The 15,000-nt window shown below is 37.7% G+C and overlaps 2 non-coding genes and 1 pseudogene across 2 annotated transcripts; all 3 read right to left on the bottom strand.

Annotated features, from left to right (window-relative positions):
* Positions 1-7,471, bottom strand: part of LOC128923652 (large subunit ribosomal RNA) — a 9,323-nt pseudogene extending 1,852 nt beyond the window's left edge.
* A 453-nt stretch (positions 7,472-7,924) lies between these two features.
* Positions 7,925-8,103, bottom strand: LOC128923674 (5.8S ribosomal RNA). Its single transcript, XR_008472412.1, has one exon. It is a non-coding gene; the product is annotated as a 5.8S ribosomal RNA (ribosomal RNA).
* A 505-nt stretch (positions 8,104-8,608) lies between these two features.
* LOC128923702 (small subunit ribosomal RNA) lies at positions 8,609-10,598 on the bottom strand. Its single transcript, XR_008472440.1, has one exon. It is a non-coding gene; the product is annotated as a small subunit ribosomal RNA (ribosomal RNA).
* Positions 10,599-15,000: the final 4,402 nt, after the last annotated feature.

Genomic DNA, 15,000 nt, shown 5'->3' with positions numbered 1-15,000 from the left:
ACTATCCGAGAGCACACCACTAACATCTAGCTGTCCATCAGTCCAGCTAATCCCCATACCCCCAAGATCCCTAATGTCCGAGTACATCGGGCATTCCGCTATGATATGCATCCAGTCCTCAGAGTGTGCCCCACATATACACTCCGGACTTCCGGAAAGGTTCCTTTGATGCAAAAATGCATTCAAAGGTCCATGCCCGGTAAGCAAGAAACCCAGACTCATACAGAATCTGAAGTCCGGGTTTTCCTCTACAAACCTAACATCCCGAATGTACTCGTAGGTCACCCGACCGCTAGGGCTATTGTCCCAACGGTCTTGCCACCTACTCCTAACGCTATCATATAGAAGCCTTTTGCTCCTTAGATAGCCCTCCCTCGCAACATCCTCATCGGAAATCCAATTCGACAGCAATGAGACACTTAAGCCTCTTCTTAACCTAAATGCAACAGCACGCTGTATAACAATCAGGTCAAGAGGAGGCGCACCTAACAACACCTGCAACGCATCTGTAGAAATTGTGCGACATACAGGCAAACAGGCAAGCATCAAACAACGTTGTATGGAAAGAAGTTTTTGGCGACCCCTGACCTTTGATGCTAATTCCCACCATATAGCGGCTCCATATGTGGCACAGGCCACAAATAAGCCACTATATATAGTGCGAACCGCACGACGTCCGAGACCCCAATCACTCCTTAACACGCGCTTGATCTTGCCGGCAATTCCTAACAATCGCTCCTCCACGTAAACCAAGTGAGGGTTGAAACACATCCTTTCGCCGATGGTCAATCCCAGATATTTGACTTGCGTCACATACCTGATATTGACCCCATTCATTCGGATAATCGGTGGACGAGCCGATGACAGTATGCCTTTCAAGAGCATTGTCACCGTCTTGTCAATCGATACGTCAACCCCCACACCTATACCCCAATTGTGAACAATTCCTAACAGTCGTTCACCCTTTCGTTCTAACTCCAATCGTGAACGACCGTCAACTAGGAGCAGAAGGTCGTCTGCATATGCACAACAACCACAAAGCGTTTCAAGTTGGCCAAGCAGAGAGTCCATCATTAGGTTCCAAATATATGGACCACAGATGGATCCCTGTGGACAGCCCCGTTCTACCCTAATGTCCGCGCTACCATTCATTCCTACGATAGAGGCTTTTCTGTCCGAAAAGTAGCTCTGCCAGAGACTAATTTCCGGACAGCCAAGTTCCTCCAATCGTTGAATCACGCGATCCCAGATTAGGTGATCGAATGCCCCCTTGAAATCGACAAATATGCCAAGGACATATTTGTTGGCATTCTCCCGGACAGCACGCTGAACATACATCCAGGCGTCCTCTACACTACGTCCCTTCCTAAAGCCATACTGCCTATCCGACCTCAAATCCCTCGTTAGCTCCTGAAGCCGTTCCACCATAACCCTCTCCAGTACTTTACCCAGCACTGGAAGAAGACTGATGCCCCGATAAGATCGTGGATCACTCCTAATCTTATCAGGTGACTTCAGGAGAGGAACAACCCTAGCACTTTTCCACTCACGTGGAAAATACCCCTCACAAATGCACTTATCGTAAATGACCTCCAAGTATTCCGGAATGAACTTCCACAAGCTTTTGCACAACTCTCCGTTCAAACCATCAAGACCTGGGGACCGTTTAGACCTAACCAGGCTAAAGGCATATCCCAACTCCCCATCATCAAGTGGAGGAACCGGTACCTCTTGTGCGAGAGGTGCCAGCTCCTCAGCCCTAGGAAAGAATGCTCCTAACAGAACCCCTGCACACTCACTCCATGTTGATAACACAGTGTCGTCAACACGAAGAGAAGTGATGTCCTCCCTCCTACGACCCCTACAAATCCTTAAGACCTGACCCCAGGGGTCATCCCTATGCTCATTAACGAACCCCCTCCACTCCTCTTCTTTGATTTTAATTAGCATGGCCTTATACTCATGCATCGCACAACTAAAATCGTTCCTAATCTGGGCCAACCTATCCGAATTTGACCGCCGAGCGCGTTGAAACTTCCGTCTCAATCGCCGGACAGCCCTCCTCTTCAGGGTTAATTCCTGCGTCCACCACTTTATTTTCCTAACCCTAAAATCCTTATATTTCTTCAACAACCTATCGTTCACTCCCCAGACCAATTCGTACAACCGAGCAATTTGCTCGTCCACCCCCAGATTTTCAAACTCACTAAGCGGTATGTCCAATACCGCTTCCCTAACACACTGTCCATATTGGTTCAAGTCGATACCAGAGGTACGCCATCGCCGCAATGGACTTGCATGCGTCGAGGGAGGGGAATTAGGAGTAACCATAATTTTAATCAAATTATGATCGCTCAATCCCCACCCTCCCATAATCTCCCACCTAAAACTGAACGCCCTATTTGCTGCCTCATTGATCAAGGACACGTCAATGTCGCTCCCCCCTCTAGGACCATGAAATGTGTACCACACGCTTGGCTCATTTAGGATATGGAGGCTGTTAGCGGCCATCCATTCGCTTAATGCCCGACCCCGAATGTGGCTCCGATATCTGTGCGCCCATCGAGAAAACTTGCTAAACCACATCGAGGACGTGGCATTCGCATCCATCCCTAGGATAAATGGGCTACCACTCGCAAGGAGTAGTAGGTTATCCATGTATCGCAGATAAGGCTCTATAGGTTCCCTAAACTTACAATACATGCTAGCAACAATCAGTCTACCGAACACCCCCTCTACAGAAACACATACACCCTCTTGTGACGAATCCAAAACTATGCAGTCATAGCTTGGGTCAGTCACAACTATTGCAGCATTACACCTAAGGTCCGTGTAGACCCTGAAACCCCCAGGAAGACCACTTACCATTCCAAAATTGGTGGCGTATGGCTCCTGGAGTAAGGCGATGCTGCACCCAGCCTCTATCATGCAACTCCCTAACTCGCACATAACTGCATAAGAATTCTGGCAATTTAATTGAAAAATCTCACCCATTAATGTCTGGCGAGAGCACGTCCGACAACCCCACAGTAAATCGGACAGGCAGCCGACATCATGAGATGTCCAGCTGGCCTTCCTTTAAATGCACAGTTGCGACAATGGGGGGCATTGACGCAACTGGCTGCCTTGTGGCCCTCCTGACCACACCTCCGACAGACGTCGGCCTTGGCCCTACATTCTGCCACTCGGTGATCAAAACCCATGCACCGGAAGCAGCCGGTCACGGGACTATCCGCACGGACACGGAAGGAGAACCACCTCACGTAGCACCTACCCGCATCTAGGAGGGTGGACATTAGTTTGTCCGTACCCTCTAGGACAACATTTGTCCTGCCATCAGTCGCCACCTTCCAGGGACGACTGACCATCCTCACGTCCGTCTTTTTGGACTCTGGGCTGAACTCCCGAAGGTTCAGCCGAAACAGCTCCTCCATGAATTCTTCATGGGATATCTCCGTATGTACACCCTGTACAACAACCCTGGGGCCCAACTTTTTATTGACGCTAACGTCCAACCCTACCTCACCGAATTTGGCGTTGCTCGCCACTTTCTCCCTCTCAGCAACAGAGGGAGTGCGTATCACTACGCCACCCCCCTTGATTGACTTCACATCATGGACACGAACGCCCAGTGAAGGACCCACCTCCTTAACGACTTTGTTTATGACTTCCTTTGAGGAAGTCACAGGAGCCTTGCTCCTCACCACAACCGACCAGGTTTCCACTGGTTTCCTCACCGTCGGCGCAATTGCCTCCAGCACGGGTGCTGGAGGGGCAGGCGCCGAGGGAGCAGCAGCAGCCGCCCCTGCTGTGCTCCGAGGGACAGAAGATGTCCCAATACCACCCTTCAAACCCTCAATTTGCCCACGAAGATGAGCATTTTCCGTCAGGACACTCATAAGGATCTCCTCATATTTAGAGGCGATCCCTACGAGTTCCTTCATCGTTGTGACTTCGAGGCTTTTCGCCCCGAACACAACCTCGTTCAACTGGGCTGTTACGGCTTTCATCGCCGTAACATGGCCCTCAACCCCAATAACACCCCCTTTACCCCCCTTGTTGCCCCCTACCTTGCTGTTTGGGCAACCTTGCCTGCTTCCACTGGCTCCGTCCTTCGCCGCCGTCTTCTGGTCTACGGCTGCTTTGGTTGCAACCGTACCCAGCTTCTGGAGTACCCCATCTGTACCGCTCTCTCCTGAGTTCGCCTGTGGTGGCGAACCTAGTCGCGCCTTCCTCTTGGGTGGGGGCCGCGAGGGTTGCCCCACTCCGTCCTCATCGGTCGATGACTCCACCTGGACCATTGAAGGCCCAGAGTCTTCGCTCTCCGCTGGGGCTTTTGCCCCTCTCCTCCGTGGTGGAGGCATTTCTCCTACACAACACTCACGCACAATACAGACAAACGCACTTCCACTACCTGCACTGTACACAATGGTTTGTTATGGCAGATGCCGCTAACTACGCGCACTGCTGGGAAATCCCACACTTTGTTTACTAATACACACTCCGTTAATGGCCTAAGCCGCTATCCTTTCACACTTTTGGGAATACACACGATGTGTATAATCCCTCACGTACCTGCTCACTGTGTCTATTTTCACAACAGGCTACCGACAGACCGGAAAAACCGAAAAATTTTTTATCACTTTCAGAAACACTGAAAAATACTTAAAAATCGCTTTTAAAAACTCGCAATGATGCGCAAACACGTCCGTTCACTTCGAGGTTCTACAAACAACTGAGTAGATAGGGACAGTAGGAATCTCGTTAATCCATTCATGCGCGTCACTAATTAGATGACGAGGCATTTGGCTACCTTAAGAGAGTCATAGTTACTCCCGCCGTTTACCCGCGCTTACTTGAATTTCTTCACTTTGACATTCAGAGCACTGGGCAGAAATCACATTGTGTCAACACCCGTTAGGGCCATCACAATGCTTTGTTTTAATTAGACAGTCGGATTCCCCAAGTCCGTGCCAGTTCTGAATTGATTGTTAATTGATAATCGTTATAATTAAATAAGAATATATATCTTGCGATATAATTCTTATAAAATTTTAGCAAGAAAGTTCCACAATTGGCTACGTAACTACTATCCGGGGAACAAGAACCGAAATTCTCTATTTACCCAGAACGAGTACATAAACCATGGTATTGCTTCCCAATCAAGCCCGACTATCTCAATCTTCAGAGCCAATCCTTATCCCGAAGTTACGGATCTAATTTGCCGACTTCCCTTACCTACATTATTCTATCGACTAGAGACTCTTCACCTTGGAGACCAGCTGCGGATATTGGTACGGCCTGTTGAGAAGTTTGCGTAACCCCACCATAAATTTTCAAGGTCCGAGGAGAAAATATCGACACAACAGTAAATGTCATGCTCTTCTAGTCCATCTACCATATCTCTCTTCGAAAGACTTCCATGGTAGTACGACTATAAAACAGAAAAGAAAACTCTTCCGATACCTCTCGACGGCTTCTTTATGGTCGTTCCTGTTGCCAGGATGAGCACAAGGCCCATTTTTAATAACAAACGGATACTCAACAGGTTACGGAATTGGAACCGTATTCCCTTTCGTTCAAAATTATTCAAGTGTTTAATTACTATGAAGAAAACATAATAATTATATATTCTCAACAATTCATTAAAACTTGAAAATTTTCGGCTTTCGCCTTGAACTTAGGACCGACTAACTCGTGATCAACCACTGTTCACACGAAACCCTTCTCCACTTCAGTCCTCCAAGGTCTCATTCGATTATTTGCTACTACCACCAAGATCTGTACCAATGGCGGCTCCATGCAGGCTTACGCCAAACACTTCTAAGCACACCATTGTACCCTCCTACTCACTAAAGTTTCAAAATTTATAATCCAACCGAAATTGTATTATAAATCATGTACTTTAGCGGTAATGTATAGGTATACAACTTAAGCGCCATCCATTTTAAGGGCTAGTTGCTTCGGCAGGTGAGTTGTTACACACTCCTTAGCGGATTACGACTTCCATGTCCACCGTCCTGCTGTTTTAAGCAACCAACGCCTTTCATGGTATCTGCATGAGTTGTTAATTTGGGCACCGTAACATTACGTTTGGTTCATCCCACAGCGCCAGTTCTGCTTACCAAAAGTGGCCCACTGGGCACATTATATCATAACCTCAACCTTCATATCAAGAAAGGTGAGGTTCTTACCCATTTAAAGTTTGAGAATAGGTTAAGGTCGTTTCGACCCTAAGGCCTCTAATCATTCGCTTTACCAGATAAGATTATTTTACATAATATTTAAATGCACCAGCTATCCTGAGGGAAACTTCGGAGGGAACCAGCTACTAGATGGTTCGATTGGTCTTTCGCCCCTATACTCAATTCTGACAATCGATTTGCACGTCAGAACTGTTTCGGTCTTCCATCAGGGTTTCCCCTGACTTCAACCTGATCAAGTATAGTTCACCATCTTTCGGGTCACAGCATATATGCTCAAGGTACGCTCCAGTTAGAGGTATAAATAATAATAAATTATCATTATACATAACTATATGGAACGCCCCGGGATTGAATTAATAGTAAAATATTTCACTAAAAATTAATCCCATTATATAAAAGTTAAGTTAATTTCGCCATTAGGTTTAATATAACCCAATGACTTGCACATATGTTAGACTCCTTGGTCCGTGTTTCAAGACGGGTCCCGAAGGTATCCTGAATCTTTCGCATTGTTAATCATATAAATGCATACAATTAATATTAAAATCAATGATAATAATATTATTGTAAAATTCAAAAGAATTTAAGCATTATATATGTAAAATCTATCAACACTTTATCAAATCATCAGTATTTATTCTATGTTAATAAGCTAAAAGCAAATTAATTTGAATAAACTTAACACCAATGATCTTTTGATAAATATTTTATTATGTTAATAGATTACAATGTCCTTATATGAAAAAAATGCACACTATTACTATAATATTATAAATATCACAGTTATAATGATGAATTTTTCATAATGGATATTCAGGTTCATCGGGCTTAACCTCTAAGCAGTTTCACGTACTATTTAACTCTCTATTCAGAGTTCTTTTCAACTTTCCCTCACGGTACTTGTTTACTATCGGTCTCATGGTTATATTTAGTTTTAGATGGAGTTTACCACCCACTTAGTGCTGCACTATCAAGCAACACGACTCTTTGGAAATATCTTTCTAGTAATCATTAACGTTATACGGGCCTGGCACCCTCTATGGGTAAATGGCCTCATTTAAGAAGGACTTAAATCGTTAATTTCTCATACTAGATATTAAGATATTCCATACACTGCATCTCACATTTGCCATATAGACAAAGTGACTTAGTGCTGAACTATTTTCTTTTCGCTCGCCGCTACTAAGAAAATCCTTGTTAGTTTCTTTTCCTCCCCTCATTAATATGCTTAAATTCAGGGGGTAGTCCCATATGAGTTGAGGTTGTATAAAAATATTTATATTTATTTTATATTTTAGCTTTTTGCTATTTTAAAGAAACATACATAATTATTTCTTAACACCAATATAATTTTCTTAATAATAAATATTCAATCTTTTCATCCCGTACTACTTACTTCATTATAACAACAATATTATTTTCTTGGTTTTTTACATTTAAGGCAATCCTAGAATAAAATAATATTTTATGCTAGACGTTCCTCTAAATGTATATATTATTTGAAATAATAATATTGAAATTTTATTGTTTTTGGGAATACTAAGATTCTTATTTATTATAAAATTTCGTTCAAATATGAGGTGTTCAAGAATATATTTTCTATATTTCTTTTTATGCTATTAATATTATGGATTGAAAAATACAATCCAGTAATATACCATGTGCTTAAATTCTTTTAATTGACTAAAAGAATAAGCAACTAATTTAGCATAGTCTTACAACCCTCAACCATATGTAGTCCAAGCAGCACTTTAAAATTAATTAAAGTACATAACAGCATGGACTGCAATATGCGTTCAAAATGTCGATGTTCATGTGTCCTGCAGTTCACACGATGACGCACAGTTAGCTGCGTTCTTCATCGACCCATGAGCCGAGTGATCCACCGCTTAGAGTGATAATTTTTTGTTTATTTTAATTTAACGTCAAGAGTTTTTAATTTATTGAAAGAATAACATTTCGTTTTCGTATATAATATATAAATTATTTTAAAACATCTTTCAATAAATTGTAATTTTCAACCCAAACATTTACAAGTTGCGCATGTCTTAGTCCAACAAAAACAGTAATTCCTTTTTTATTACATTTTATTTAATTTCTATATATTTTTAAGGAATTACACGTTAATGAGAACAAATTAACTTATCATTTATATTATTTTTATAAATAATAAGTACAACTATATATGTTTAAAGGTTTGTTGCGTTCAAATACAATGTATGCGATATAATTTTCATTATACTACAATACAAGGAGTAAAAAAAAAAAGAAAAAAAAGAAAAACATTCAAATAAATGAATGAAAAGAAAAAAAAGAAAATAATTTTTCTTTTTTATTCTTTTTTTGTTTGTTTGTTTGTTTGTTTGTTTGTTTTTTTATAATATTTACGGATAGGAACACAATAATGATCCTTCCGCAGGTTCACCTACGGAAACCTTGTTACGACTTTTACTTCCTCTAAATAATCAAGTTCGGTCAACTTTTGCGAAACAACCGTGAAACACAAGGCGTCACAGTGATCACGTCCGGAGACCTCACTAAATAATTCAATCGGTAGTAGCGACGGGCGGTGTGTACAAAGGGCAGGGACGTAATCAATGCGAGTTAATGACTCACACTTACTGGGAATTCCAAGTTCATGTGAACAGTTTCAGTTCACAATCCCAAGCATGAAAGTGGTTCAGCGGTTTACCCGGACCTCTCGGTCTAGGAAATACACGTTGATACTTTCATTGTAGCGCGCGTGCAGCCCAGGACATCTAAGGGCATCACAGACCTGTTATTGCTCAATCTCGTTACTGCTAGACGCAATTTGTCCATTTAAGAAGCTAGTGTCCTTATAATGGGACAAACCAACAGGTACGGCTCCACTTATATAAACACATTCAAACACTTGCACATTCAAGATGAACTCATGAATGAAGGCTATATAAGCTTCAACACCATAATCCTGAAAGCATCTATTTAATATATTTGAGTCTCGTTCGTTATCGGAATTAACCAGACAAATCACTCCACGAACTAAGAACGGCCATGCACCACCACCCATAGATTCGAGAAAGAGCTATCAATCTGTCTTACACGCTTATGTTCGGACCTGGTAAGTTTTCCCGTGTTGAGTCAAATTAAGCCGCAGGCTCCACTCCTGGTGGTGCCCTTCCGTCAATTCCTTTAAGTTTCAGCTTTGCAACCATACTTCCCCCGGAGCCCAAAAGCTTTGGTTTCCCGGGAAGCGACTGAGAGAGCCATAGTAGTAGCTACACCCAATTGCTAGCTGGCATCGTTTATGGTTAGAACTAGGGCGGTATCTGATCGCCTTCGAACCTCTAACTTTCGTTCTTGATTAATGAAAACATCTTTGGCAAATGCTTTCGCTTAAGTTAGTCTTACGACGGTCCAAGAATTTCACCTCTCGCGTCGTAATACTAATGCCCCCAAACTGCTTCTATTAATCATTACCTCTTGATCTAAAAACCAATGAAAGTAGAACAGAGGTCTTATTTCATTATTCCATGCACAAAATATTCAGGCATTTGGAGCCTGCTTTAAGCACTCTAATTTGTTCAAAGTAATTGTACCGGCCCACAACAACACTCGATGAAGAGCACTGAAGCAGGTTTAAATAGGAGGAATATATAAAAAATACATTGTATTAATTACATATAAGAACTCCACCGGTAATACGCTTGCATACATAAGGTAATGTACATACCACAATTATAGCTGTACTACCCGTATGAAGCACAAATTCAACTACGAACGTTTTAACCGCAACAACTTTAATATACGCTATTGGAGCTGGAATTACCGCGGCTGCTGGCACCAGACTTGCCCTCCAATAGGTCCTTGTTAAAGGATTTAAAGTGTACTCATTCCAATTACAGGGCCTCGGATATGAGTCCTGTATTGTTATTTTTCGTCACTACCTCCCCGAACTGGGAGTGGGTAATTTACGCGCCTGCTGCCTTCCTTAGATGTGGTAGCCGTTTCTCAGGCTCCCTCTCCGGAATCGAACCCTGATTCCCCGTTACCCGTTGCAACCATGGTAGTCCTAGATACTACCATCAAAAGTTGATAGGGCAGACATTTGAAAGATCTGTCGTCGGTACGAGACCATACGATCTGCAAGTTATCTAGAGTTCAACCAATATAACGATCTTACGATCGCTTGGTTTTAGCCTAATAAAAGCACACGTTCCAAAAGGTCCGTGTTTATTTTGCATGTATTAGCTCTAGAATTACCACAGTTATCCAAGTAACTGTTAACGATCTATGGAACCATAACTGATATAATGAGCCTTTTGCGGTTTCACTTTTAATTTGTTTGTACTTAGACATGCATGGCTTAATCTTTGAGACAAGCATATAACTACTGGCAGGATCAACCAGAATAATATTTTTTATTCATTTATATAATATTTTTTATACTATATAAATTTTTATAATGATATTTTCAATATTTGAAAATTAAGTACACGACATATACACAATGCAAAGGAGAACGAAATCGCGACAATAAATAATTATGAAATTTCTTCTACTATGGTCGGATTAAATAATTTACTTCATGTCATTTAAATTTCATATTATTGTATTATTTATTGCGGTCTTATTCGGACTTTGAGACTGTGTATCTTATCGTGAGAAAGAATTTTCGTTCTCTATACATATATAATATAATTATTAATGTAAGGACGATGTTTCTTCTTGTATTTGTTAAACTTTCAAATAATATCATTTTTTATACATTTTACTTTATTTCAATGCATATAGTGTATATATCTTTTTTTAAGAGTATATACGTTTTTCTTTTGATTTGAAATTAATAATTTCAATTCAATTATTTTTCATTTTATTTCATATATGATATGAAAGTATTCGAGCGTAATAATATAAATATTTAACTTTATTGAATTTTATTCTTTACCCACATATATTTTATGTGAATAGAAGAACAAACCCCAAAAAAAGTTAAATTAAAAAAAAAACGACTACATTATGTTAGGTATAGAAGAATAATCTCAATTAATAACATTTCATTATTAACAAAATTATTTCTATTTAAACCAACTGTAGCAAACCAGGAATAAATTTTTTTGCTCTCATTTATATATTACACTTAAATACTTTTATAAATATATGAAAATAATTTTCATATAAGTACTAAGTATGCAATTTCATACAAGTATTAAAATTTTCATACAAGTACTAATGTTGAAGTTTCATACAACATATATGTTTTCTGCCACGTACACCTCACCAACCGGAAATCGTATGGAGAAAATCTTTTTAACCATATAAAAGTTTTAAATTCATATATATACAAGTAATTTATATCATTTTCTATGAGCATTATGCTTATAAGAAATATTACAACATCAAAAATAGCTTAACATTTATTTTTTTTTTTAAATTTTTTGTACTTATATGAAAATTATTTAGTTGTATGAATTCATACACTTAGTACTTATATGAAAATTAGTATCTATATGAAAATTAATTAGTATTTATATGAAATTTATTAAGTATCTATATGAAAATTATTTAGTATTTATATGAAAATTATTTACTTGTATGAATTCATAAACTTAGTATCTATATGAAAATTATTTAGTATTTATATGAAAATTTTTTACTTGTATGAATTCATAAACTTAGTATCTATATGAAAATTATTTAGTATTTATATGAAAATTTTTAACTTGTATGAATTCATTAACTTAGTATCTATATGAAAATTATTTAGTATTTATATGAAAATTTTTAACTTGTATGAATTCATTAACTTAGTATCTATATGAAAATTATTTAGTATTTATATGAAAATTATTTACTTGTATGAATTCATAAACTTAGTATCTATATGAAAATTATTTAGTATTTATATGAAAATTTTTAACTTGTATGAATTCATTAACTTAGTATCTATATGAAAATTATTTAGTATTTATATGAAAATTTTTAACTTGTATGAATTCATTAACTTAGTATCTATATGAAAATTATTTAGTATTTATATGAAAATTTTTAACTTGTATGAATTCATTAACTTAGTATCTATATGAAAATTATTTAGTATTTATATGAAAATTATTTACTTGTATGAATTCATAAACTTAGTATCTATATGAAAATTATTTAGTATTTATATGAAAATTTTTTACTTGTATGAATTCATAAACTTAGTATCTATATGAAAATTATTTAGTATTTATATGAAAATTTTTAACTTGTATGAATTCATAAACTTAGTATCTATATGAAAATTATTTAGTATTTATATGAAAATTTTTTACTTGTATGAATTCATAAACTTAGTATCTATATGAAAATTATTTAGTATTTATATGAACATTTTTTACTTGTATGAATTCATAAACTTAGTATCTATATGAAAATTATTTAGTATTTATATGAAAATTTTTAACTTGTATGAATTCATTAACTTAGTATCTATATGAAAATTATTTAGTATTTATATGAAAATTTTTTACTTGTATGAATTCATAAACTTAGTATCTATATGAAAATTATTTAGTATTTATATGAAAATTTTTAACTTGTATGAATTCATTAACTTAGTATCTATATGAAAATTATTTAGTATTTATATGAAAATTTTTAACTTGTATGAATTCATTAACTTAGTATCTATATGAAAATTATTTAGTATTTATATGAAAATTTTTAACTTGTATGAATTCATTAACTTAGTATCTATATGAAAATTATTTAGTATTTATATGAAAATTTTTAACTTGTATGAATTCATTAACTTAGTATCTATATGAAAATTATTTAGTATTTATATGAAAATTTTTAACTTGTTTGAATTCATTAACTTAGTATCTATATGAAAATTATTTAGTATTTATATGAAAATTATTTACTTGTATGAATTCATAAACTTAGTATCTATATGAAAATTATTTAGTATTTATATGAAATTTTTTTACTTGTATGAACGTGGTTTCGGCGTTTTGGCTCTTTATATGGGGTTTCGGCTCTTCGCAAATAGGGACAGTAGGAATCTCCTGAATTCCTTTTTGCGCGTCACTAATAAGATGACGATGCATTTGGCTACGTAAATAAAATCATTTTTATGCCCGCCGTTTAACCAAACTTAGTTTTTTTTATATGCAAATATACGTGGTTTCGGCGTTTTGGCTCTTTATATGTGGTTTCGGCTCTTCGCAAATAGGGACAGTAGGAATCTCCTGAATTCCTTTTTGCGCGTCACTAATAAGATGACGATGCATTTGGCTACGTAAATAAAATCATTTTTATGCCCGCCGTTTAACCAAATTTAGTTTTTTTTATATGCAAATATACGTTTTTTCGGCGTTTTGGCTCTTTATATGTGGTTTCGGCTCTTCGCAAATAGGGACAGTAGGAATCTCCTGAATTCCTTTTTGCGCGTCACTAATAAGATGACGATGCATTTGGCTACGTAAATAAAATCATTTTTATGCCCGCCGTTTAACCAAATTTAGTTTTTTTTATATGCAAATATACGTTTTTTCGGCCTTTTGGCTCTTTATATGTGGTTTCGGCTCTTCGCAAATAGGGACAGTAGGAATCTCCTGAATTCCTTTTTGCGCGTCACTAATAAGATGACGATGCATTTGGCTACGTAAATAAAATCATTTTTATGCCCGCCGTTTAACCAAATTTAGTTTTTTTTATATGCAAATATACGTTTTTTCGGCCTTTTGGCTCTTTATATGTGGTTTCGGCTCTTCGCAAATAGGGACAGTAGGAATCTCCTGAATTCCTTTTTGCGCGTCACTAATAAGATGACGATGCATTTGGCTACGTAAATAAAATCATTTTTATGCCCGCCGTTTAACCAAATTTAGTTTTTTTTATATGCAAATATACGTTTTTTCGGCCTTTTGGCTCTTTATATGTGGTTTCGGCTCTTCGCAAATAGGGACAGTAGGAATCTCCTGAATTCCTTTTTGCGCGTCACTAATAAGATGACGATGCATTTGGCTACGTAAATAAAATCATTTTTATGCCCGCCGTTTAACCAAATTTAGTTTTTTTTATATGCAAATATACGTTTTTTCGGCCTTTTGGCTCTTTATATGTGGTTTCGGCTCTTCGCAAATAGGGACAGTAGGAATCTCCTGAATTCCTTTTTGCGCGTCACTAATAAGATGACGATGCATTTGGCTACGTAAATAAAATCATTTTTATGCCCGCCGTTTAACCAAATTTAGTTTTTTTTATATGCAAATATACGTTTTTTCGGCGTTTTGGCTCTTTATATGTGGTTTCGGCTCTTCGCAAATAGGGACAGTAGGAATCTCCTGAATTCCTTTTTGCGCGTCACTAATAAGATGACGATGCATTTGGCTACGTAAATAAAATCATTTTTATGCCCGCCGTTTAACCAAATTTAGTTTTTTTTATATGCAAATATACGTTTTTTCGGCCTTTTGGCTCTTTATATGTGGTTTCGGCTCTTCGCAAATAGGGACAGTAGGAATCTCCTGAATTCCTTTTTGCGCGTCACTAATAAGATGACGATGCATTTGGCTACGTAAATAAAATCATTTTTATGCCCGCCGTTTAACCAAATTTAGTTTTTTTTATATGCAAATATACGTTTTTTCGGCCTTTTGGCTCTTTATATGTGGTTTCGGCTCTTCGCAAATAGGGACAGTAGGAATCTCCTGAATTCCTTTTTGCGCGTCACTAATAAGATGACGATGCATTTGGCTACGTAAATAAAATCATTTTTATGCCCGCCGTTTAACCAAATTTAGTTTTTTTTATATGCAAATAT

Source organism: Zeugodacus cucurbitae, unplaced genomic scaffold, assembly GCF_028554725.1.
Source record: "Zeugodacus cucurbitae isolate PBARC_wt_2022May unplaced genomic scaffold, idZeuCucr1.2 ctg00000024.1, whole genome shotgun sequence".
Taxonomy (NCBI): Eukaryota; Metazoa; Arthropoda; class Insecta; order Diptera; family Tephritidae; genus Zeugodacus; species Zeugodacus cucurbitae.
Note: the sequence above shows the minus strand (reverse complement) of the source record. Positions and strands in the feature narration are given on the sequence as shown.